At 43.5% G+C, this 25401-nt stretch overlaps 1 protein-coding gene across 6 annotated transcripts in view; it reads right to left on the bottom strand.

The window, feature by feature from the left end:
* LOC120904216 (cadherin-87A) overlaps positions 1–25047 on the bottom strand; it is a 135257-nt gene extending 110210 nt beyond the window's left edge. For 2 of the 6 annotated variants that reach the window (XR_005739730.1, XM_040314062.1), the window contains exons 1-2: positions 24846–25046; positions 22937–23311 (exon numbers count right to left, since the gene is read on the bottom strand). The gene's annotated coding sequence lies outside the window, so the exon portion shown is untranslated. Of the gene's footprint in view, positions 1–22936; positions 23315–24845 lie in introns of all 6 variants that reach the window. The other 4 variants (XM_040314124.1, XM_040314071.1, XM_040314054.1 and 1 more) reach the window with 4 other exon arrangements.
* Between the last annotated feature and the right edge of the window lie 354 nt (positions 25048–25401).

The following is a 25401-nucleotide window of genomic DNA, read 5'->3' on the forward strand; positions in this document are numbered from 1 at the left end:
CATGTGGCTTATTTTAGCAAAGAGGCATCGACTCGCACTCGAAAGCAACGGAAACAGACACCATCGACTGTGTGGTAGAGCGGACTATGAAGTGGGTGGAACTCTCTGCTCTCTCGGACGGATGGGAAAATTGTATCAAATCATTACGAACATGGCATCTCCCCAGCCTTTCTTCGTTCAGCCCTGTACGTCCCCGCACTACCGCACAATGACGTGGCTTCTGTTTGTTTAATATTAGTTTCGCAAAACAAACACACACACACACGTTTCTAGGGGTTGGGGACCATTGAATGTAGCGAATGTTTACCAGCAAAGCGCTGCACCACTCGTCGTCGTACGACTCTTCTCGCCAGGGGGAGAACACAGTACAGTACAGAGAAAAGAACAGTCATCACTTGTTTGCCTTTCACACCCCATCCTATGGAGGATCCCCACATCCGTGTAGGTGTAATCAAATAGTATCAAAACTATTTCACCTCAATACCGCAACCACTTCCTGTACATTCTGGAGAAGGAGCACACAGAGAGGGGCGTGTGGGTGAAGGATCGAGTGAACTAATTCCAGACGGATGATGGTACTTCAATTATGTTGCTGAAACATTTAATTTATGGTGCATTCAACTAATGACCTTTTAGGGGTCGGTCGGTCTTGTCCATCCTCGTCCCCAGTTGGTAATTCTATTGACCGAGGGCAATGAAGAAATGTCATCTATTTACGTTAAAAAGTGATTTTTATACATTTTGCAGCAACCCCAAATCGGCCGACAGCATGATGATTTTCAGCTATCCCGTCACAAAACTAGCTTACTGAGCGGCGTCAAGGAAATGAAGTGTGTTTGCTATAAGCAAATATTTAAATTTATTTTTGACACACTCCCACACACCCTTGCATTGACTTTTTGGCTACCGGTTTGTTGGGAAATTCATCCAAAATTTGCCTAAAAAATTCCTTCCTCACACGCTCGTACCAACCACACAACGACACAATATAAGCTTCGGCAGTTCCGGACATTGGGCTACACCGATGGTTACCCTTTGTTCGAGATGTGATAGGTAAAACAATCTGTACGACACACATATACATTCAATCTGCTTACTCCAGCGACGGGACGATTGCTCCGTACGATGGCTTGTCTTGTGGTGCAGAAAATTAAGGTAGCTGTATATTCGTCAACTTTGCTTCCCCTGCGTGCTGGGCACCACAGTTCGTGAGCAGGTGACGTTCGTCGTGCCCTTGCACAGCACAGGCCACCATGCCACCTGCAATGAAAAAGTCCACAATGCCGAAGGGCGCTAGCGCTGCCGACCAACGTCAGAAGGTGTCTAGAATCAGCACACGCAAAACTTGGTAAGCCTGGCTTGGAAGCCCCAGAGGCTTGGGCAAGCGCCAAAGCAAGGCAGTGCTGGGAAGGGCAAATATTTGACCGAGAAATTTTGCACAATTGCAAACATTCTTACATATTTATGCGTTCACGGTTCTGGCAGGGTGCCGTTCCGGTGCTACTAACCCCGCCCCCTCCCCACCCGGTTGATGTTGTGTCGCCAGCGACGAACCAAGGTGACACCGAAGGATGCCCGTATGCTTTAAAAGCTACCTTTCTATCCCCTGTTTAGCGTTCGTGTTGCACCCGCTGCTTCGGTCGGTGGGTGTCGGTGGGCGACCAAACAAAAACGGCAAGCTTTGTCGCAGACGATGGTCATGTTGACTTGTTTCAGAATGTTTGTTTGTAAAGCTTTCGCTCACGGGTGTTGTTATTGTTTTCGGTTTTGTTTTTGTTATCTTATTTTTGACAAGAAATTCACTGTAAGACGTGAGACCACATATAAAACGCAATATTAATGTGTAACTGAGAAGTTAATGTAGAAACTTTAATAACATGATATCCATAACAAAAAGTCTTTAACTTTTCTCGATGCTCATTACAAATTTGTTAAGCTAATTTTAGTAAAATTTAGCTTATTTCAGTGCGAACTGTAGCGAATATATGATAGCGACTGAAAAGCACCTCCCGAGCATAAATACAGTGTAACATAATTAAATTTTCAATATATCATAATATGTACAAATTAATTAAATAAATTTAATAGCCCCTTATGCCTATAATAAGCTCTAAAATAAATAATGTAACCAAAATACACTAAAACATAACTGATTTCATCACTTACTGCGAGAAAAGAAAACGTCATTCTCCTTATTTATAAACTCCTTATCTACCATTAATTTATACACGTTTCGTTGGTTATTGTTTTTATCTTGTTTATACAGATCAAAATTAAATTATCAAATCTTTTCACAAAACTTAACTTTTAAATTACATGAAGATTTTCAAGGCTTTAAAAATATCTCAAAGTACTGATCCATAAATACTATTTGCACTGATTAATGAAGCTTCCATAGCCTATAACATATTCTACAATTTAGAAGAAATAAAGTCTGTTCATATAATATGTATTCCGACTGTACTACACTACTACTGGTCTTCTTAGTTCGAGCATCAGTGGGGAATACCGGAGAATGACCGAAACGTGACCTTAATGTAATGAATGTAAGCGAATTCGCTTCAAGAAAGCCACTCGCGGTTCGTTGAATTTTAATCAATAAATAACAAATAACAAATACGTCAAACTAAAGCATCAAACTGCAAAATGTTATAGAGTTCAAGTACTGTCAGTAAAACTAGTTAAACGGCACTAAATCTCCGTATGTCAGTCGGAGCTAACTATATCTCATAGTATAGAAAAGTTATCAGCAACTGTTCATCTCGATCGAAAGCCTTATCCATCTAGACGTCCTAAATCCTAACCATATTGCCACCTGTAGTCTATGTAGTCTAGTTATTTAATACTCAAAAAATATACTATACGATGTAAGTAAACAATCGGTTGAGAAGTGTATATTTCCGTCAAATAAGAAAAACTAGTAGAAGTGCCCATCAGCATTATCTTGAGCATGCTACACTTATACTTATGCTTCTCTCTAATACCCACCCTCTCATTAAGCTCCGAAATTCGCCTTCCACTAAACAGGGATCGTTTACCACGCAAAAGGATACGTCATACGACCATCTAATGTTCAAAATACACCTTCCATCACTAATGCTCTAGCAATCGGATGCCTGTACGTGCTGCAAACAGGAAACATGAATAATTTCCTACCCTTGCCGCAAAAAAGTGCAAGCACAATCCTTATCCCCGAGTGCTCATTTATACTAAATGAACCATCACCCTTTTTTTTGAAGCTATCCGCTTCATTCCACCGGTTCCGCTGGGTATTCCGTGCTGAGGCAAAAAGGAAGAAGCGAACATCTCTTGCAACCGGCCATCATCAGCCAACCCTGACAGGATGCATCCGTTCTACTTGCCCAACGGTAAAGTGTTTTGGCGAGGAGTGTTTGTACCTTTTCTGCTTAGTTGAGAGCTACTGACAAGGATGCAGCTTCCAAATGGTGGAATTCTGGTAACTGGTTTCTCTTTAGCAAAGCAAGGCCAAAAACTAACTATCCAAAAAATCTCTAAAAGTAACCATGCCCGAATGGATGGTGAACGAATAGTTTATTCATTGGCCCTCTTTTTGCCGAAAACAATCTTTAACCAGTGTGCGCTTTACCCGTAGTCTTTACCACTGCAAGGGAGGGTACCATAGCACTTGAATTTAGCATCCAAACAACGCGCCATACCAACAGCGCATACATGCTAAAACAAAACATACAAAAACGCTGTGCTCAAAATTAACGGACACAAACTCTGACTTGGTCCTGATGAAGCGGGTAACTTTTTCCACCCGAAAAAAAGCCATTTTGGTTGTCTTTTGCTCGGCACCTTCGCTTCCGCTCGATGCGAATTTCTCTACTTTTCATTAGCTTGTACTACCTCACCGCCGCAAGATAACGACAGTGGATAGATGAGAGTGTGCCGCGCTAGTGCGTCTCGGTTCCATCCTTTCTCCTCCTCGCCCGACTATGAGCTGTTGGCCATTATTTGTGCGGCTATGTGTGCGGAAGCTCGACAGAAGCTACTCAACCGCGTGTTTGGGTTGGCATGTACCGGGATGAGTCAATTAATGGAATGACCTGACCTCAGACACCGCACCGCGCTGGCGGAGGGAGGACCTTTGCCAAACCTAATTGCACCGACCGAAACCCCGGTCGCCCCACCGTCTGTACTGGAAGCGCCTTCGGACGATCCGTGGCCCCGCGTACGCTCTATTATCATTCAATTAAGCGAATTGTAAATTTGTGTCGGTGTTTGAATGCTGCCCATCGTTGTAAAATAGTCATACTTAGCCACGGTCTGGTCGGTCAGTATTGGGGATGGGGCAGAACGGCTTCATGTACCATCATGTTCTGCCAAGTGCGCCGGACAACAACGCCCCGTGTACCTGTCCAAAGATGACCGTCAATTTCCTAATTGACCGCTGAACAAGCGTCACGGTCAAATTGACGGCGTCTAAAGCCAGGCCCCTGTCTTTTATGACGATTGCATTTAATTTGAACGATTAAGCAGAGCACCACAATTAAGCGGGACTTATCCTACACACCTTACGAGTCCCTCCACAAAGATCGTTAAACCAGGAGAATAATTTATGGAATCGGAATAAATGTTTCCAATTTTATTCTTCGTTTTGCAAGTCACGTTTCGATTTAAATTTAATTTGAAGTAGTATTTTGCTTCGCAAATAACGTTTTTGAGGGCCATAGTGACCTTAGTTTTGGTTAAGGGTGAATGTTTGAATTTCTTTTTGATAAAAAAATATGAAAAGCATATATGAAGTTTCTTCAGCTTTCTATCAGTAAAGGCTCTCGAAATCCCGCGGGTCGTATTTTGGAGACCTTATCTCTAATCCATCGGATGAGAATGTTGCAAAATGATCTTGGTAAAATAATCACCTGTTGTTAAAAAATAACATATGTTCATTCAACAAGGTAATGAAATGATATGAACCAATCCAGTAACAAGTTCAGTAAATAAAACAAAGAAATGGTTGTTAAATGAAAGATTTACTAAATCGCAGTTTTCTCCAAAAAACAAGTTGACAACTTGAAAAGTCTAGGAGTAAGATACATATATGTAAAACAAAGCATGAAATATAAGAGATCCACTGAACGTTGGACAGTATTAATAAAATGGCCAGGTAGCTTGCCTATATTGGTCATCATAGTGCTGACATTCAATAACTATAGTTCATGAGACAATATTGTTATTCACTAGGCCTCAATTGGTACTTCATATGCATATTGAATAACCTTACTTTAAAACACTAAAATCTGAAAATTCATGAAATACTATAGAGGCCTTTTTTGCACCAGCTTTAGCAGAAGTTATCCACGTCGATATGTGAAAGCGTTGATGTTCAACTAAAAAGCGTTTTTTGTTTGTAAGATGAATACAACTCTAGGCAAGAAAAAAAGCTGTGCTATTGTATACATTCGCATTTTTCGCTACCCTTGTACCTAGCTTACCATTCTTGCTATCTCGTACAAGATTAGTCTTTCAAACAGATCTTTGAAAATGTTTTAGCTTACAATTCTATTACGCCAACGAATTTTAACATTCAAAGTTACAAAAGACACATAAACACATACACACACAAACACTTACAAAACAGAAACAGATACACATACACTTCCCTTGCTTCACCCTCCAGCCACGTAAACCATCTATGTTGCAAATTTTATCACACGAAAAGTGGCTGAAATCGCGCGGCCGGATGATTGCCCAACTTACCCGGCGAAGGTTCACCCCCCCCTCTCCCCGCACAGTCCCTTCACCCATTTTCGGCAGCCGTGAATCGTGAAAATTGTTGCCGTAAGGTTTTTGGGGAGGGGTGCCCGAAAATGAATTTATTCAGCACGCCATCCACCCGCACAGTCGCCACCACTCCGTCACGAAACTTAAGCCAAAGTGGTAAACTTTTTCATCTCCGTGCGCGCTATCCCGTGAAATCGTGACACAACGAATGGTGCCCGCACCGGAATGTGTGAATAGAAATTGGTCGGTGGGTCGGTGGGTGGGTGGCGAATAGAAAAGAGGGTGCGCTAGCTATTGCAAACAAAATTTAAGGGTAGTTCTCACACTTCAGTGACTTGTTTAAAAGCTTTGTGTGTGTGTGTGTCTCGGTGTGTGCATGTGTGATTGTTTTTTATTCCTTTTCTACTAGATCACACAGATTGCAACTCAAAACATCAACGGCGTTACAAATACAAGCATTCGCTTTAACCTACATATGTGTTTGATACCACGGTGAAGATGTTGTCTTCTCTTGACTTCCTCCCTATCCTACCAGATGCTTTTCGTATTTTTGATACATGACCCAAATTGTGAGGTGTATCGCCCAGATGCGTCATTACAGGGGTTTTCAGGGACATTTTCTAGACTTTTTACGGGAAATTCACTTTATGTGATAGGAATTGAACTATTTTTCCCAATTTTTGGACAAATCCAATAACATTTTCCAATGAGATTGTCCAAAAAGTGTGCTATGCACTTACTATATGAAAGCGTCAAGAAAGTGTTACCATGTAGAGTAGATACCATGAAAACCCCTGCATGGTGAAACATTGAAGCAGACCAACTCGATACCTCACACATACATAAAGTAGTGCCACACGCCGGCCACGATCACATTCCTTCGCGCGTCAACACAGCCAAAGCTCAAAGGCAAGGCAAGAACCGGAGACAGAAAAAAGGCCACACTATCTTCGCCGTCGGTGATGGGAACACATCATACCATGCGAGTTCCAATGTCCAAGATGTCTCCTTCAGGTCCGTCACTCACTCGTTCGCTCGCACAGTTTACCGTTACTTGACACCGCGCGCCCAGCGTCGTTTGCTTTGCGTGGCCCCGTATTGTTAGTCCCAGACAGTGGCCCGTATTCCCTCCGCTCCGCTGCTGTGTTGTAGATTCTAATGCCGTGCTGTGGCTCTTGTGGGCGTTGTGTTCGATAGCAAGTAACGTTTGCTATTTGCATCAACTTCAAACAAACACGACGTCGACGTCTACATTTCAGGCAACGGAATGCGTTTATAGTGCACACGTTCAACCAAACAACATCAAAAAAAACGGAATGGGTGCTGTTTTCTACAGTACACAACGCACGCTGCAAAAAGCATACCGAAGGATGCGGTCGGCAATGGCAGTGATGAAGGAATTTCTAAACTCTTCTCTTCCACGGATCTAGGGATACAGGTTCCGGTTTCCGCTGTCGTAGCATCTCCAGACGACATACCGGTAACCGGTTCCGAAAGCCCTTTGATGTCTCACAGATCGAGTGGATCGGACGATCAACATCGGACAGACTGGCAACTTTTGGGGTCGAAAGCTTCATCCCGACCTCAATCGCATTCAAAATCCCAATCAAAACGGGTTTTTTTCGGAAGGGACGGAACTTGGAAAGAAAACACCGCCCGTCATCAGTTTGAAACATTAGCCGGCATGTTTCACATTCTTCGATCAGTAAACGTCGGAGGATGGAATGTTCACAAAAACAATGGTATGTTTTTGTTGTACTGTGATGTGTTGTGCACGATTTCTAGTGAAATGAACTTTGCCTGTAAACTTTGTTCAAACTTTACAGGTTAAACTTTATAAGTAGCTACACAAATAAAACCCCCCTTTTGAGCACAAACTACAACAAACCAAATGAACATTGCATTGATGTTAAGCGTTCGATCACTGGAAGGGAAAAATCGATTGACACAATTTCGCTTAATCTGCTTACACTATGTTGCACATCATGTAATCCTAGCAAAACGTACAACACGCTAATCCGTGGTCCTTGCCGGATGCTTTCATCATTATTTGTAATTGACTTCATTAAAAACAAAGAAACAGTCATCATATTTCATGCTTCATTATGTTCCATTCCTTGGTGCTATCCAAATACTCGCACCACTACAGGTCATTTGAGCAGAAAGAACCTCTAATCTATTCCATGGTAAATGTATATCTTCACTAAAAACATAAACATACCAACTCGACCGCTTTCGATTGGTTTGCTTCTTTCAACGCAATTCACACAATAGCCACTGATCCCTACCATCCCAACCAAACACACTCTCGTCCCTACATATGCTAATTAGCGCGAACTGACTGGTCAACAGCGGGATGGAAAAATCCTTCCCATTCAAAAATCCCCCGCCCTCTCCTTTCCTCCCTTGGGAAACATTTCTATTGAAAACCAACAAAAACGAACGAAAAAAAACAACCATTCGTGCGCTGACAGCACCGGAAACTCTCGCACCTCGTCCGAACGGTCGCTTTTGCATGAGATTAGGATTTCACAAATACCGCAAACATCATCCACATGTGCCACGAAATCTCTCACCACATCTGTTAATTTAGCAAACAAAATAATCCACCGCCCGCTCCGCTTACGCGCCAAACAGGGGCCCCATTCGCTCTCCACCAATCCATCGCGCATTGTTCTCATTGGCTGGTGGTAATCCCCCGGCCACGGCGCATCGAGGCTTTCATCGTGCTAAGCGATCCCTTTTCATCCGGAAGCCAATCATTTTGAACGTGGCTGCCGCTGTTGCATTGCTTCGGCCTGGCATCACGGCTGCGTCCACCGGTCCGTGGAATCATTCAGATCGATTTAGCTTTTTGAGGTACACCGCACTACGCGCTAACCTCACGCTGACCATCGCCATAGCAGACCGCACCACACGTGCTACACATCACACCGGGCTGCTGCCACAAAGCAAGAGCTGTTTGCAGTGCGAACTTGGCGGGAGGGATGATGGGTGAGTACAGTCGGTGGTCGATTTGTTGCCTCGATATTCCTCTCGGTTAACCAAAATCAAAAAGGATTTTTTTTATAATGCTTTGTACTGCAACCACAACAGCAGCCGAATGGTTTGAGCTATATTAGCACCTACTTCAAACGATGCTGGCTAGATAATAGAGGGAGATGCAGGGCGAAAAAAACAAATTGTGACGTCAATTATTCATATTGTCGCTTGATAATTGGAACACCGATAAACGAATAGAACCAACCACATAGGAAAAAAAAGTTCGATTACTTGCATACTTCATGTCATCTGATCAATGAAAACGAGATTTGTTGTATTGTTCGACTGATACATCTTTTATACATCAATTTCAATTGTCAATTTCTGACATGTTTTAAATAATGATAATGATGTTATAATAGACCCCTGTATAGTGTCTTCCGTTTGAGCAAACGATTAACAATGCACAGTTACGCACGAAGTAAAAAAAACAATATCCCAAAATTGCTGGAGCATATTAAACCCACCAGTGCTTCAGGCACGAATTTAACTCCTGTCAATCCTTCGTCAGTCATGTGTCTAATCCAACGTTCATGAACAGCGCGCGTGTCTTGAGACTTAACCGATTCATTTCCATTATTTGTAAATTAAACATAATAATTTGAAAGCATAATTAAACATAATAATTTTTGCTCTTCCTTATCTGAATCTGAAATTAGAAGTAAATTACCATGCTATTATCATCCATAACAAGGATTTTTTATTTGCTATTTATTACTCAACTATGTTATTATGAGATGTTTTGGTTTGCTTTATAACCATATTTGATAAAATATACGAATATCGAGTAAAACTGTTTTTTATAGATAAATCAAAACAAAACAGAGCTACAAAGTTCCCACTTTACATAAGTAAGGAACAATTCGTAGAGGTGTTTAAAGAGAAACATGATTCTATTCATTCGAATTGTTTGTTCCACTCCTAATGCATTTTGCCGTAAATCATTAACCCCCCGAAACCAGACCGATGCTGTATGGAGTGTTGCCAACAACGCAACAAACCACTGCAAATGATTGCACTAATACATGCTCACAATCTCACTTTTCTAGCATGACTGTCACTATGACAACATTTCACTCTTCACCAAGCATTCATCCACATAGGTTCCTCAATTACCTCTCGAGAACGTACACGTACCACTCCAGGGTTCACACAAACTTTCTCCCTACTTCCCGTCTGTACGTTCCCAAAAGCACGAGATAAAGAAGGTAAATTTGCCATCGCCCGGAGCGTCCTGACCGGGAGCTAGAAGTGCTGTTAGCATAGCACCGCCCTTTGATGTTGCCTATCAACGGCACATTACATCGTTAGAAGTACCCCGGGCAAGCACAGCTTCTTAGAGCCTGAAGCTTTCGCTTCTTCACTGTAGCGTGCCGCCACTGCACGCCCCGAAGCACAACAACACTCCCGGTAGCATTACTGGGGGAAAAAAGCTAACATCACATCGCACCTTCGGCTACCACATGCTTCACGGTGCTGCAAAGTGGGCGAAGAACGCTTTTCCGAGTTATTCTTGCGCATTGAGCGAGTGCTTTGATTTACGTCTCGTTTATCATTCGACGCAAAACCACCGCAGATACACACCAGTAAGAGTCACATTTCTTCCCTACGGTCACCTACACAGGGCTGTCATACAGGCGGCGCAGGGTCAACACGGTGGGTGATGGGAAAATGAAAATTTAATTAAATATGTATTCCAAGAGCCGTTCTCGCGCACACTTCCGGCGGACGGGATTGGAATATGGTGTATCTTCTTGCCGCTCGGCACTATATTTATCCTGTACCAGGAACCAAAGAAAAGAATACGTTTACCATTATCCTTAACTAGCGGGTTCTGTACACTTTTTTTCTGTGCTCATCGCTGCTGGTTCAAATGCACTGCTGCGAATAAACACCAAAAGGTGTCAAAAGAAAGTGAACAAAACTCCCCGCCGGCAAACGTTACGAGCACTGGGAACAGTTTCAGTGCAGAGCCTGCAGAATGTCATAATATTATGACACGCCCTTCCCACTCTCCACAACCCTTGTGCGAACCAGACACGTGCACTAGTTCTGGTTCATTATTTTCTGGACAATTTGTATTTAAATTAAGCCCGTACTTCGTTACCCCGGCACTGCTGCTGAAAACTGTGCAAGAACAAGTACACTTTACCTTCCCATTCTACAAGCCACCACCTCCCTCGGCGGCTGTACTTTCCGGGACCGGAGTTTGATCGTTTCTGACATTTGGGGAGTAACGATCCGGTGCCGGTGGTTGTGTCTCATTTCGTAATGTTTCGTGTGCTTCAGCACGTCCCTGCTCGTCGGCGCGGCGTTAGAGTGCCGGGCGAAAGTTTTTATTCTTGTCGCAAGGGTAAAAGTACGGTTGAGTACACACGACTTTCCAATGCTTTTAAAGCTTAGCAAAGTTGTAACTGCAGAGCAGGCAACTTCAGCACAAGTGCACGTTTCATACTGTGTCTCTTGTCCTCTGTCGCTACACTTTTCCACCACTTTCGTTACACTGCAATAATTGTTCAACTCACTGCAACTGGCAAACAAAAAACCACACACAAGACACTAGAGTCAAAAATGCACAGGACATGTAAGCTTACAATAACCCATTCCAAGAGCATTATACCAACAGCCGACGGAAGCAGCACCGTAATACTACCACTACCAAGAAGCAAAGCCAAAATGTTGTTAGATTGCCAAAACAATCGGATTACGTTCCGGGCATGCAGTTGTTACTTCACGCGGAAAAATGCCCCTTCAGCAGCGTTTTCCGCGTGGTTGCAAAGCTGCACCAAGTTTCTGCGGCCCAGTACAAACCTCCCGGTCGAACGGTGAGCCGGAAGGATAACTCATACCGGACGAAGAAATGCGGGCCCAAAAGTGCGATTTCCTGTAGCCGGAAATGAAATGGCTGGAGACAAAAAAATACACTCCGACCGACTTGCACTTCCATTGCGACGACCACTTTCAACGTTTGCGAAGTGACCGAAAAAGAAATCATAACTGTTAATACGTTTCTGGTATGAACGTCCTAGAAAAGCACGTCCTTATGCCCAAAACCAAAACCAGCACAAGAGTTTCTTTTACAGTTTAATGCACAACTCTAAACTTCCTTCTCGGGCGGTGGGTCAAGTGAGTACAATTGAATCTGAGCCGCACACCAGCAGTGGGTTTTTTTTTGCAAAATCAAGCAACTGCAACTGATCTGCCATTACCCTTCCGCCACCGTGCGGTCTCTGCACCTAGATCCATTATAAATATCATCAATTTTCTTTTGCCCAAAACCCTTAGCCAAGCACGTTGTCATTCCGGTTCGGCGAGCAAACGAAACACTTGCTTACCCGTGCTTTTGGCACCGATTTTCGGTACAATGCAATTTCCCTGCACGGCGATGGGGCACACCGGGCTAGACCAATAAGATTTACGCGCCCCAGTATTGGAGGTTGTGTTTTGGGGTATAGAGTAAAGAGTTAAAGCATTATGCAAAAGAGTGACATGCGAACAAGCACGGTAGGAGGAAGATGCACAACAGGGGAATTGCAAACGAGACTGGAGCGTTGAATCTCGACCACAAATAAATCATGTCACTTGGAATATTGCTCCGAAGATAGTGGCGAGGATACGAGGTTTATCGTGGCGCAACAACTGGTTTGCCAAACTGTGGCACTCTTTTGGCAATCGCAGCTTGCAGCTTCGACGCAGGCAAGATAATTGAGTGTTTTGCATTTATTGTTTTGGTTTGCAGCTTACCATTATTGTGACTTTGTACACATTACAAAGTATGTCACGGGATTGGCCGGTGGGTTGTTTGTGTGGTATGACAAATGAGACGAAACAGCGCCGTCATCAATGGTTGGTTCTAGAACGCTCCCGCTGGTTACCGTACCGATTATCTGTGTGTCTGGTAGGCGTTATCAAAATATTTAAAAGTTGGCAGTAAAAAACGATTCCAAATCCCAACTCATTGCGTACTGACTTGTTTAACGGATGGCAGCCCCTTATCAGTGCGTTTTGCGTTTCCAGTCCAAAACTAACACAAACAGCGGAAGCTGAACCAAAATGACAAGATTAAGCGAATTGGATTGTTTAATTACTAACCGATGAAGCAAAAAATGTTTACAAATTTATTTAAATCGTTCTAATATACAATTCCAATCATTCCAGGCGATAACTCTACTTGATCACATTGTGTGAGGTTTTCTCTTGTTGCTATCTTGTAACCGATGCTAATGATTTCATTCCTCGAACTATTTCTTAGCTCTTTTCAATCCTGGAAAAGAGCTACCTAAACATAAGTTTCTTATATTTTATGCATAATATATCCCAGACCTTAGTAAAAGAATCTCGAAACATTAACGTGCTTGAAGTTTTAGGATAATAATAACAGTAGCCTTGACAATTTTAGATTTTCTCAAAAATCACTTGTTTGCATAAGATTTCAAATAAACCTTAAACAACGTTATCTTCTTTGCACAGTCACTAGATTAATAGCCATTCCAAGATGTGCCGCATTCTGAGATTGAACAAAAACGCATTCTCCGCAACGGACTGGAAAACGAGATGTTTAGTTTATTGTGCAGCGGAAATTAAATTTCATCTACCATTCAAACAACCCCGGAAGCGTTTTAGTACGAAAGGAAGCAAACACACCCACTGCAAACGCTCCCCCGGCCCCCAGGGCCGGGTAGGTGGATGTACATCTACAAGAGACGGCAGAATAAAAAGCTGCTAAAATCCAAAGGAACGAACCTTCAGCCTTATTTTCTATAGCTTCGAAGGCTACGATTCAGCAGTACGCACGCTCGCACGAGCCCGCCAGGCAAGCAAAAGGGAATAGAGCCCACCGGTACGAGCCGGCTAGGGGCTACCGGTTTGGCAGTTGCGATTTTAAGAAATTAATTTCATAGCAATCTGGTCCACCTTTTCCACTAATTTTCTACGCGCCAGGACAACGTCCCGCACAATATCCAGTGGAACACGTTGTGCCGGATTGCCCCGCACTCGGTACGACTGTTTAGTCAGCTGTTGGAGCGGGTGGGCGTTATGCAATGCGCTAAATTATACCACCAAAGGATGGATGCTGCTTCGGTGCGCTTTGTTGTGCAGAAAGATAAATACGAAATGCAGAACATTGTGCCGCGAAGCGAACAGTTTCCAACAGCATTCCAATGGCAAACAGCTGTACAGCAAAGGAAACTATCTTAATCACACAGACTGAGACAGCGTGAGAGAGTGAAAGGGCGGGCAAAGTTTGTCGTATCAAGTTTTACGCGTATGAATATTAATAAAAGACATTTGTGTTTTAAGCGGATTATACAGGAATATGATGGAAGCAGCCGGATGCCGTACGAAAGAAACATCATACGTACATATCATATCGTCAGCGTTTCAATGTGCACCCGGCATGAAACAGCGTACAGTGTGTATTGCAACGTACCCGCGGCATTTCCTTTCTCCTCGTAACTGCACTAGTGCTGCCATTCCCATCGCAACAATGCACCGCAAAACCGACCTTACCGAAGTGTGTCAAAACTGTTTCAACCACTACCGCTAGCCAGCTGACAGTGGCAGCGGTTCGTTTCGCTACTACTACAGTTGTTTTTTTTAATCCACCATTCCAGCCCTACGGGCTTTTGCGATTGCACCAGCATGTGTGTTGGCAGGGAATGTGCCAAAAACAAAACCATATAATCAACGCCGGTATTTTTTGTTTTTGCTCTTCTCTTCAATGCACCATGCCCGGAATAAGCTCGGGAAAATTATCTCCTTTCTTTGGCCACGTGTATACATGCTGACCCTTTTTGGCGTGTGTGTGTGTTTATGTCTAGGCATCCAGTTAGGTGCTGGACTTGTGATGAGGAAACCGGTAATAGTAACCGGCATTACTGTGTTCCGGTTTCGGGAGATGATGATGGTGCCGGTTTTTGGACGAAACGGAACTGGAACGAATGAAAACGAAACGTAAAAAACCGGCTCCACTGCTGAAGGAATTCGTTGCGATCGGCTAGTGACCATCGGGATGCATCTCAAAGATCAGATTCGTTTGAGGCACATGGTGGTACGATAGGACGCAGGTGACGCCGGGCTATCGTTGTGTATGCTGTCGATAGTGGCTAAAGTGGGTCACCGATGGGTATGATACACCTGTTGTCCAAAATGAAAGTCCATTTTCGCTACAGGAATGGTACAAGTGACACATTGATGGTTTTTTGTTATTGTGAAAACTATGAAACACATATGCAGGTGTTGTGGATATCCAGTATGCACATTGGTAAGCATTTTTGCATACGTGATACGATATGGAATCAAAGTATACACTTACTTAATAGCAACTTTCAGATCTTTCAATAAAGTTATGCGTGGACTCAAGCTCTATAAGGAGGACAGTGTACACTGCTATGAATAATACAATTAAGCCATTGATAGCTCAATTAACAATTAACTCATTAGCGGTTAAGGCTGGCCTAGACCATGTATCAAATAAGATGAAAAAGAAATCAAACATACAATGTTTCGATAAAGACCAACGTCGCATTAAACGGATGGAACTTAAATTATCCATTTTTGTAGAATAATATCTAAAACGGACATTGAAAGAGTTCAATTTTACGTGGATACTTGCCCGTCATGGGTTCAAGCCTCATATTGGACGTCCGGCTGCGTGGTACATAATAAGTATTGAAAGCCATATGTCAAATAGAAACAGTTTTTTCATATTTTTTTCATGTTTAGCTCCAGCTTGATAAAACGCTCGAAGATATATCGATAATCAATAAATGTTGCTGTCCGTGTGCAGGGTTGAAATGAATTTCTACACTTGCAATGATCCAGCGGGAGCCTTTTAAAACACAACACAAATCCCTCAAAAGAAATTGTCATATGTCTTAACTGTTTGGAGATAGTTGACTTAGGAATACGATATCGAAAAATTCAGATTTTCTTTTATTTTCATCGTACCCATTGTCTCTTTTAAAATATTTTAACCATCACTTTACTGTCAGAAATGCGAATCAAACAAGCTAACCCTAGTTGTCACTATACTGAGATAACCTAAAAGAAGTACAAACAGACATAAAATTGAGATGTATGGCATCAAGCCTTACATGTTTTCTTTCCAATAAATCTCTCATTCGAAAGGTCTGAAAATCTCCACCCAACGCGTCACATTCGACCGAACAGGTTTACTTGTTTTGTACTCATCTCCATTTTTCCCCCAGTGCAATTGCATCACCACTCTGAGTCCGCACGGTTCAAGCCGTACGCACAATACATTTTGCCGAGCACGAAAAAACAACACAATACCGTTCTTGCGCGAAAGCGCATTAGTATGCAATTGGGTGAACAGCTTTGCAAACTCAGTTTACCGGTGCGCACACATCATCGTCGTACCAGCGGGGGGAGGGGAAAAGTAAGACACAACAAAAAATAGACTTAATACCCGCCCCTTCATCTTCCAAAACACATTTCTGTCATCACACTGCAATCGCAATCGAAAGCATTCGTTTTCCACGGATTAACTCATTCCCACTAGGAAACAATTGTTTCCGCGAGTACGCTTTCGTGTGTCGCGTAACCCGTTCCGCGCAGGAGGACGTCTGAATCGAGAAGGAAAAGAGAACCTATTTCTTTCCCTTTTAATTTTTTTTCGCCTTGTTTGATGCTGCCACTCCGTGTCCCGTACCTCGACACGTATGGTATCCCACTGTACCGTAGAGGCTCATCGGTCAAATTCTTCGGCAAAACCCAAATCCCCAGCCCACTCGGGCCGAGCCGCACGAAACGCAAAACGCAACGACCCTTTTGTGAATGTCCTTTCCGGAGCGCAGTATCGGGGTCTTCTGGGTACAACCACAGCCGGCCACACTGGGGCAAAAACGATGGGTCAGAAAATCCAATTCGACATTCCAAAAATCGTTCGAATCCGTTCCCCAGTGTTGGGGCGATGCGAGAAGCATCCCGGAAGCTACCCAAGCTTTCCAGCACGAACGGGAAAAACATTCTCGCGAATCGAAGGGTCTGGCTCGTGAGCACGAAGGGAAACATCGGAAGCGTTTTCTCCCCTCGGTGAGGAATGTTTTTCTTTGTTGTTTGCATTCGTACCGATCAGGAGGCAGGTCGGTTGGTCTTGGGGTTTTTATGGCGGATGGGACGGGAAAAAGGGAATGTATCGGAATTTTGGGTCGCCGCAGAGGTTTAAGGCTTCATCCGGCGGAAGAAAGAAATGAATCGGCAAAAGCGAGCAAATAGAAAACCAGCAGGGACAAACAAATTGGACTCAAAAATGTCTGTGCGCTTCTTAGGGACCGTTTCCGGGGTGGAAAGAATTTAGGGATAAACATTTAAATCCACCAATGCACGTGGCCGTTAGCAACACATTGTTCCGGTGTGATGTGATTCGTTGGAAAAATAATTTCATTTGTTTGATTTGTAAATGGTGTATGTGGAGAAAATGTTTAAATTTGATACTGATTATGATGCGATCTATTTAAAACAGAGATAGCGGAAAACTGGGCAAATCATGCTTGAGTTCAATGATGTTTTGTGTTCAGTAAATAAAATGTGTTCACTGAGTAGTTTGTATACTAGACATGATGTGTATTTTGTATATTTTTACAGAAAACCTGGGCCAATGGCTTGTTTATGTTTTCAGTTACCAAACTATTAGCCATTATCTGTTAAATGATTTTCCAATTTTTAAGACCCCATTACATTGCTATTCCCTTTTGAATGCTTTGACTATCAATGGTTTAAATCATTTCATTTTTATCCATAAGGGACGGTCCAAAACGGCCGTATTGCTTAAGATAATTCCATTTAGTATTATCACAAATACCAGCTAAAGCGCCTAATATGGACTTCACGATCAAGCTCTGTTTTGTACTTTATTGGCCAGAAATTAAGAAGAACTGCACTTTATACACCCAATATATCCTGAAAATTTACTTACTTCAGATGAACAATCCTTTCACGGATGATCATTATTTTGTAATTGATATTTTTCCCCAAAACTCCGAAGCTGTAGATGCCCACAGTCACTGTTGCTGTTGTGAATAAATTTGTTGCTATGCTTCCGTCATCACGGCTGGTGTGCTTCGGTAAATTCTTACCGGATGAAACGTTTTGTCCGAAACGTGCCTGTTTGTTCCCATTCGAAGGAGTGGGCCCCAGGATTGGCAGCAGGAACACTCAGAGAAAAAGGGATATTTTTTCACAGCATACATGTCTGCCTTTTCCCCTATCTCTTGTGTTGCCCTTTTCCGAAATCTAGACCGAAAAGTTTCCGTAACCGTTGCGGAATGTTTGGGTCCTCGGAAAAAGCCCATAATTTCCCTAATTTGAATGGGCATAATGATACCGTTTATTATCTGTACGTACCGATCGGCCCCAGCAGCTTCCGGAGTGATTTGCCCTGGAGAAGCTAACGAACCATACACCCTGTGCTGCATGGATACGTCCTGTGTTTGTGCCTGTGTATGTGTTTTTTTTGGGTTGGACGAGAACTTTTCCGATACAGATCCACATCAAAACAGCGGTAAAAGTAGCCAACTAGCTTAGCAACTGATACCGAGGAGAGTAGCCTTTCACAGAACACCGACCGGCCAATAACCTATGCAAATCCTGGGAAAAAAGCCCCCAAATGTGATCTTTCAGCTGCTCTTCCGATGAAATATTTCCTCACATGGCAGGATACGTAAACATACAAACACACACACGGGCTCATATCACAGAAGCACACCGCAACCACCTTTGCTTCGTGCTCGACATTTCAACGGAATTTGTACGGATGCGGAACGGAACGAATACAGCACAGTGGGAGAGGGTAGGGAAATAAATTCGGTTCAACATATGATTTGTGAGCAATCATAAATACGATGAGGAATCCCAATTTGTCGGCTTCTCCGCACCGCTAGGCGCACCCTATTGATAGGCGAAGCTTCGCCGCTAGTGGATACGTCTCTGTTTTTTGTGCTGCCGGAACTGTCGTGCACAGCCAGGCTGCGGTGAAACAATACTGCCTTAAGAAGGGATTTAAGGATTTGACTAGCGCTTAAGGATGTGAACGAACCCGAAACCGAGGCACCGAGCGAAAGAGCACCATGGGGACGAATTATCGTTGTGAATTTATGATACACCGGTTCTTAAACCTTTACTGCTACCGTACGGTACCCGGTCCCCCCATTTGCAATTGACTCGACAGTGTGGGCAAGGTTGGTTTTGCTTCGCCGGATGCTAGCCGCTCGGACAATTGGATTTATCGGTCGATCGGTCGAAGAAGGTTTAGCCTTTTGGGATGGACATTTGAAAACAGCAAAACCATAAATGATTCATTTTCGTAGCGAATTTTGAACTTGTTTCTCTTCCTGTCAATCCATTCGTTGTCATGAAATCGCTCCGTTTCCGACACTTGTTTGCATTTAATTGATTCAAAATCACTTACAATTTTACAAGCTGTGTATGTCTGGTAGATCCAAAAAAATGCATCCACACGAGCATCGTGTTTCAACCACTACTCAAACTAGCATAACATGGTTTCCCACTTCCCATATATCAATCTCGAGTCATTCTGTTGCTAAATGACGTAAGCATGTATTGTTCGTGCATGCATCAGCAACCGATGACAAACTCTTCATCGCGATGACTTCCTTTTACCCATTCCATAATTATTCCCAACACACAACAACACATGAAGTGGAAAGCAATATGAAATGAATCAAAATTGCATGAAATTTGGATTGAAGGTGGTACATCCATTTTCATTAGGGAAATACATTCTTATGCCGATGTATGTATAACCAAGCAAAAGTTGTCGCATAGAAGCTGCCCATCCTATGTTTACCACAGCAGATACGCTTTTGTATTTTTGTTAATTTTAAATGACATTCGAGAAGATGTCTATATAGCTTACCAGGCGATGCTTCTTTGATTCTAAAAATGCATGACTTTGCTTATAGATGTTTCTTAAGAAATGAATATTCAATTATCATGGCTAATAAACCATATCGAAGATTGTTAAAGTACCATTAAAATTCTACAATCAATAACAACCGAGGACTGAGATATCTAGGTTTTAGAAAAATTCAATACAATACATATTATGAATAGATAACCCATGAATAGATAAATGATAAGAACGAAATTGCAAACAAATAAAATCATAATTAAAACACAATCCAAGCGTGCTTTCTCAACCACCACCCACAACCCACTGTATAGAATTCATCGAATGTTCTTATCGTTCATTTTATACGAAAGTGCCCAACAACTCATCGAAGCTGAAAATTGTATTTACTCACTGCAAACGCTACACTTGTTCATTGTTCTTGTTTCTTTTTTATCTCTCGGCTGTTGTTGGTACCATTTACATTTGCTACTTTCCCTTCCAGCTGCAACACAGCTACTACCAACACAGCCATGATTGCAAGCAAGTGTTGCGATGGTGACGTGTCTTTGCTTGTGGCGTCCCATTCACTAAACGAATTGCTGGCAAGCCAGCTGATGCACTTGCCGCCCCTACAGTTGGGAGAAAATCGGGAGGAAACAACAACGTATCGCTACAATAAATTCGGATTGTAATTCAGACGCTACACCACTGCGCGCTATTCCGACCGAGAAGAAGGACCCACCGAGGCTACTTCTGCGAAGAACAGTGTCCCTCTATTCCCGGGTGTAGTTCACAATTGTAATGTTTGCGCTGTTCCATCTTTCGCCAGCTTTCATACATTCACACCAAACACCATTTTGCTGGTGCATGGCTCTGTTCTGGCTGATGGCGCCAACAGCCTTTTTCTTCTTTTTTTTTGGCCATTGTTTGCCTTCTGTTGTTATCATCATCCAACCGCTTCTTGGGAAGCAACAGCGAGCATGATCTGGTAACGGGTGTTGAGCAAAAAATAAAATAAGGCGGTCAAGTTACCGCCACACTTACCCTTGTCTGATTTTGAGCGTTGCCAGTTGTGCTGTCTCGGCGGAATAGAAGAAAGCGAGTTACATTTCTCCCCTTACCATGCGTTTTAAAACCAACATCGTTAAGATCGTGTTTTACAAAAACTTTGGTTTACAAAAAAAAGCGGAAAACAGTGCAACGAAACGCTTGCAGCTTGCAGAGAAACAATTGTTGCACCAATATTTCAAACAGCCACAACACACTGTTTTGATTTTTGTGACGTTTGTTCTCTGCATATACTTCCCGCACTCGGCTGACTGAGTGTGCTGTCGCAGCACCACCGGATAGAGCCTGGAAAGCAACAAACAAATTTCAAAGAGTGCTTTTTCAAATGTTAAAAAAACGTTTAAAAGAGTGCTGACGTTAAAAAGAACGCATTTTCTGTGCGAAAATAGAGTTTTTTTGTGGGTATGTGTTTGGTACCCGTCCGCGGCGCATTTGAAAAGGCGAAATTAAACGCTTCAATCAACCACTGAAAGACGTCAACGGTAGGGGAGGGAAGGAAATCGAGAGAAGAAAAAACACACACACACACACACACACACACACACACTGTAGAGGGGTAAACCCCCCATTACTCTCCCGCTTTTTGAGATGGACAGCTTTCTTAACGAGTTTTGCCATCAACGGGAAGCTGGCAGCTCAATCAAAATGTAAATCAGTTTGATCTAGCACTTCTTTCGCCCAATGCAGCCACACTCCAACGGACAACTGGCATCAGGCGCAAACTGCCAGCCCATTCATTGCGTGCTGTTGCGACAAAGGGGGGGCGGGGGGGGGACACCTAGCATTGTGTACAGCTGTGACAAATCAAACCGAAGCCGAAAGAAAGTTTGTTCATTAGAATGTGATTCGTTTAATGGTGACGATCGCATTTTCAGCGAGGCAGTTGCCATCAATTAAGGCCATCCCGCCGATCACGAGCCGGTACGATTGTGTTTTGGCGTTCTCACAAGCTAACAGAACTACAGACGGTGGTCTGCCCGCTTGCCGCCAGTGGAAAATCGTTTGACCGGTGTTAGCATAAAGCCGGCTTTCTTTGGCAGTGTTATGAAAGGTTCAAGAAGAACGGTATGTTTATGGGAGAGAAAGTTTTTTCGGTCAACAATGGGGGTAACCATTCCAATTTGGGGACAATTTTTTTGTACGATTTTGTGCGTTTTTATCGATAAAATGGAGGAATCAAAAATGAAGCTAAAGCTGGAGAAAATGTGCTGTCTTGATATAAATGGTCAACCCTTCCTTTCTGAATGTATGTTCTTATCACAAATAAATACAAATAATAGGATTAATCAATTCTATTTTCGATGAAAGCTTTTGGAACAGAATCACACTGGTTCTTAACAGCATTTAATTTAAAAATTTGTTTAGTTTAGAGAAATGATAACACACTTTTAAATTCAATTCAATTCAATAATTTCAATAAACAAAACTACAATTTCAAAACTCTTAAATTGTCTGACAGTGGAAATCTTATTGTGCATATACCAATAGTTCAAAAATAGCGACTGTTCAAGGGCGATGCCTTTTCCTATTTGAATCCTCCTAGAAGACCTTAAAACCAGTTAACAATGTAAGCGCATGGAATGCTATCTTGCTGTCGAATAAAAATTGACATTACCAGTCCATCAAGAGTTACAAAATAAGAAACAGCCATTTAGATGTAAAACTCTCTTGTATTCTTTACAGACACCTGGTAAAGTCTTTTTGCGACTTTTTAATAGGTTAATGTTCCTCCAAAATTCCTTTGCCCACTACCCGTTTCCCTACACAAACCTACACCAACTCATAACCGTGTGTAACTTACCCATGAGTCCCACACAACCAGTGGCAAAAGTTTTCCACTTGAATATGAAATCAGCTTCCCAGTGAATGAATTTCAAATTGGGTGCCTGCCGCGTACAGTTTTGGGTTGGCCCGTCCCCTCCCCAAAATCAAAAGTTCGCCGGGTGACGGAAACTTTCAATTTTCTTCTCCAACTTCAACAGCACCGGTGGCAATCAGGCACGGCAATTGTTTGGTGCTGGATGTTAAGGCCACGGTAACTGGGGGACACTGTCTAATTCTATGCGGCTCATCATGCCGCCGTGGAATGGGTTGGCTTGCCTAGGCCGAGCTGCTGGCAGACATCTCCCACGCGATGGGATGAGAAGCCCACCAGGAAAGCTCATTCTTCGGGCATAGGGTGTGAAAATAAAGCGTACTTACCGTTCCGTTGGTGGATACAATTTTCTCAGCCCAACTGCCGGCGGTAGCGTGTTTTGCTTGAGAAGACACTGCTGTGACCTCGCAGCGGCTAAGACCTCCGGTGAAACAAACTGGTGAATGGTTTCTTCTTTCCGTTTTCACTGTACACCGCCCAACAGAACCTTTACACTGCACTCCGTTCGCTTCCTTCACTACCTGCTTCCACGAGCGACACCACCTTGGAGGGTCGGAAAGACAAACGAACGCTTTTGTCTTATTCACACTTCACTTCAGCCTCCGGTTGGTGGGCATAGGCAATGGTTACGGTTTCGCTGCATTAAAGTGGTGGCAAACGTGGTGCAACAGTGTTGGTGCTGGTATCTGCAAAATACCAAACTGCTTCCGTTACCGAACGGCAACGCATTGCAACTTGTAATAGCTTTCAACGCAAGACGTTGAAGAATCGCATAGATATCTAAATCTGCATGTGCTCTTCAGGGCATTGATTGGCGTGGATTATTCAGGCCAATACATTCAAATCCTGTTAAGCGGTAATGTTATGCAATCAAATGTTGAATGATTTACCAAGCACAGCAACAACTCAAACCCGTTAAAAAAAACAAGCGTTACAAATCCAGCAATGATCATGTGCTCCCATGTGCTAATTTCGGTGTGAATGGGGATAACAAAAAATTAACAACCCAACTTTGCCACTAGCCCAAATTCCATCCAGAGAAATTCAAGATACGCCACACGAAAGGTAGGGCCCTCCTTCTTCTTTTCCTTCGCTTGCGCTGCGACCGATTTGGAACGAGTGGCCCTCATTTGCAGACTCCAGCGAAGAAAACCCAGCGATCTTACCAATACAAACGCACGCAACCCGCTTCAACCCGTACGCAAGCTGGAACCCGAGAGCTGCCCTGCCCGCTAGAACGGGACCAAAAAGGGGTGAAAAAAGGTTTGGAAGCGAAGACAAAAAAATATCAAATATACGCTGGCAATGCTTGTTTCTTGCATTTTCTATTAATATTTCCTCTGATTGCTTACAAGTAAAATATAACACCACACACACACACACTCTATAGGCTGAAGTGGAAGACACTTTTAAGGCTTTTCTTTTTAGTGATTTTTCTCGCCTGACGCGTCACTGCCTTGGCACAGCATCACTTTTCCACCTCCTCTGCAAGACCCGTGTGGACATGGTAGCCGTAGGCCCCAAAGCAACTATTGCACCAACACACTCACACATACACACACTCACAGAAACCAGATACACAAGCAGACGATGGTGAAACGAGCATGGTCAACCCACTTAAATGGACCGACTCCAGGCCTCGTCCGACTAGCTGCCACGGGTGCTGCGAATGAATCTCGCCATGCGCGGCGGATGGCGGTTCTACCATCGATCACGATCACTTGAAAGGGGAGTGTTGATCTTCACTACTCCAGTAAACGAACACGATCCAGTATCGCTCCACTCAAACTGCACCACCTCCTGACCTTTGACTGGGCCAGCTTGATTCCACCAACATCCCACACCGAACGGCACAACACACATTAAACAATTTATCCGCACCAGTAATTGGACACTTGGGCACTTTTGAGTGCATGCACACTCGAGACAGCTTGCAATTTACCAACCGATTGCTCATTTGATTGCGAAGGTGAAACCCACTCTTCTTCCAACACTCTTCTAAATCGCCAAATTTGAAGGTTTAATGAACTTTTTTTGTTGTTGTTGAAACGTTTGCTTTTCTCTTCGCTAACCTTTCACTCGTGTGTTTCTCGCCTGCGTTAGCGAGATCGATTCGTCGTTTCACTCACTCGCCCTGAGTCACGCCGTGGAGGGTTGACGATTTCTTGATCGCTTTTGTTTTCCTGCTCACACCTTTCGTACACAGATCAAACGCACCGGGACCCGGCCACCTACCACTCTACGCGTTGCTCCAGTCACCCTGCCGAGAGCGACGATCCGGATTCCGGTTCTTTTCGTCAGACCGTGGCGCATGCACACGCGCACTCCGCGCGTCCGTTCGCGGTAGACCTAAAAGTGATGATGTAGTGGCGAACGCGTCGCTACACAGCCACCGTAGACGACGGAAGACCTGTGCCGTTGGTGTTGGTGTCAGCGAGCGTAGGGAACTTGTTTGGCAACTTTTCTCCATCCACACTACGACCGACCGTGCACGGCAACCAGCCAAGGGAGGTCGGTTGAAACTCGGTGCGTTTTTTTATGCTACAGACCTTCCTGTGGAGTTTCTTTCCGGAGCGATCCCTCTCTGTCTCTCTTTCTCTCTTTCGCTCTCCCTCGCTGTGGTGACGATGCTGGAGATGATGGAGAATACAGCAACAAACAATTTGTGTGCCGTGTACGCACACCACCAGCAACGTACGATTTACGATCGTGCGCGGGCGCAGGTGCGTAGAAGATCGGTGGCGGTGGTAAAGTGAATGGTCACGAATGAGAGACACAGGCGGAATAGGCC

Source organism: Anopheles arabiensis, chromosome 2, assembly GCF_016920715.1.
Source record: "Anopheles arabiensis isolate DONGOLA chromosome 2, AaraD3, whole genome shotgun sequence".
NCBI lineage: Eukaryota > Metazoa > Arthropoda > Insecta > Diptera > Culicidae > Anopheles > Anopheles arabiensis.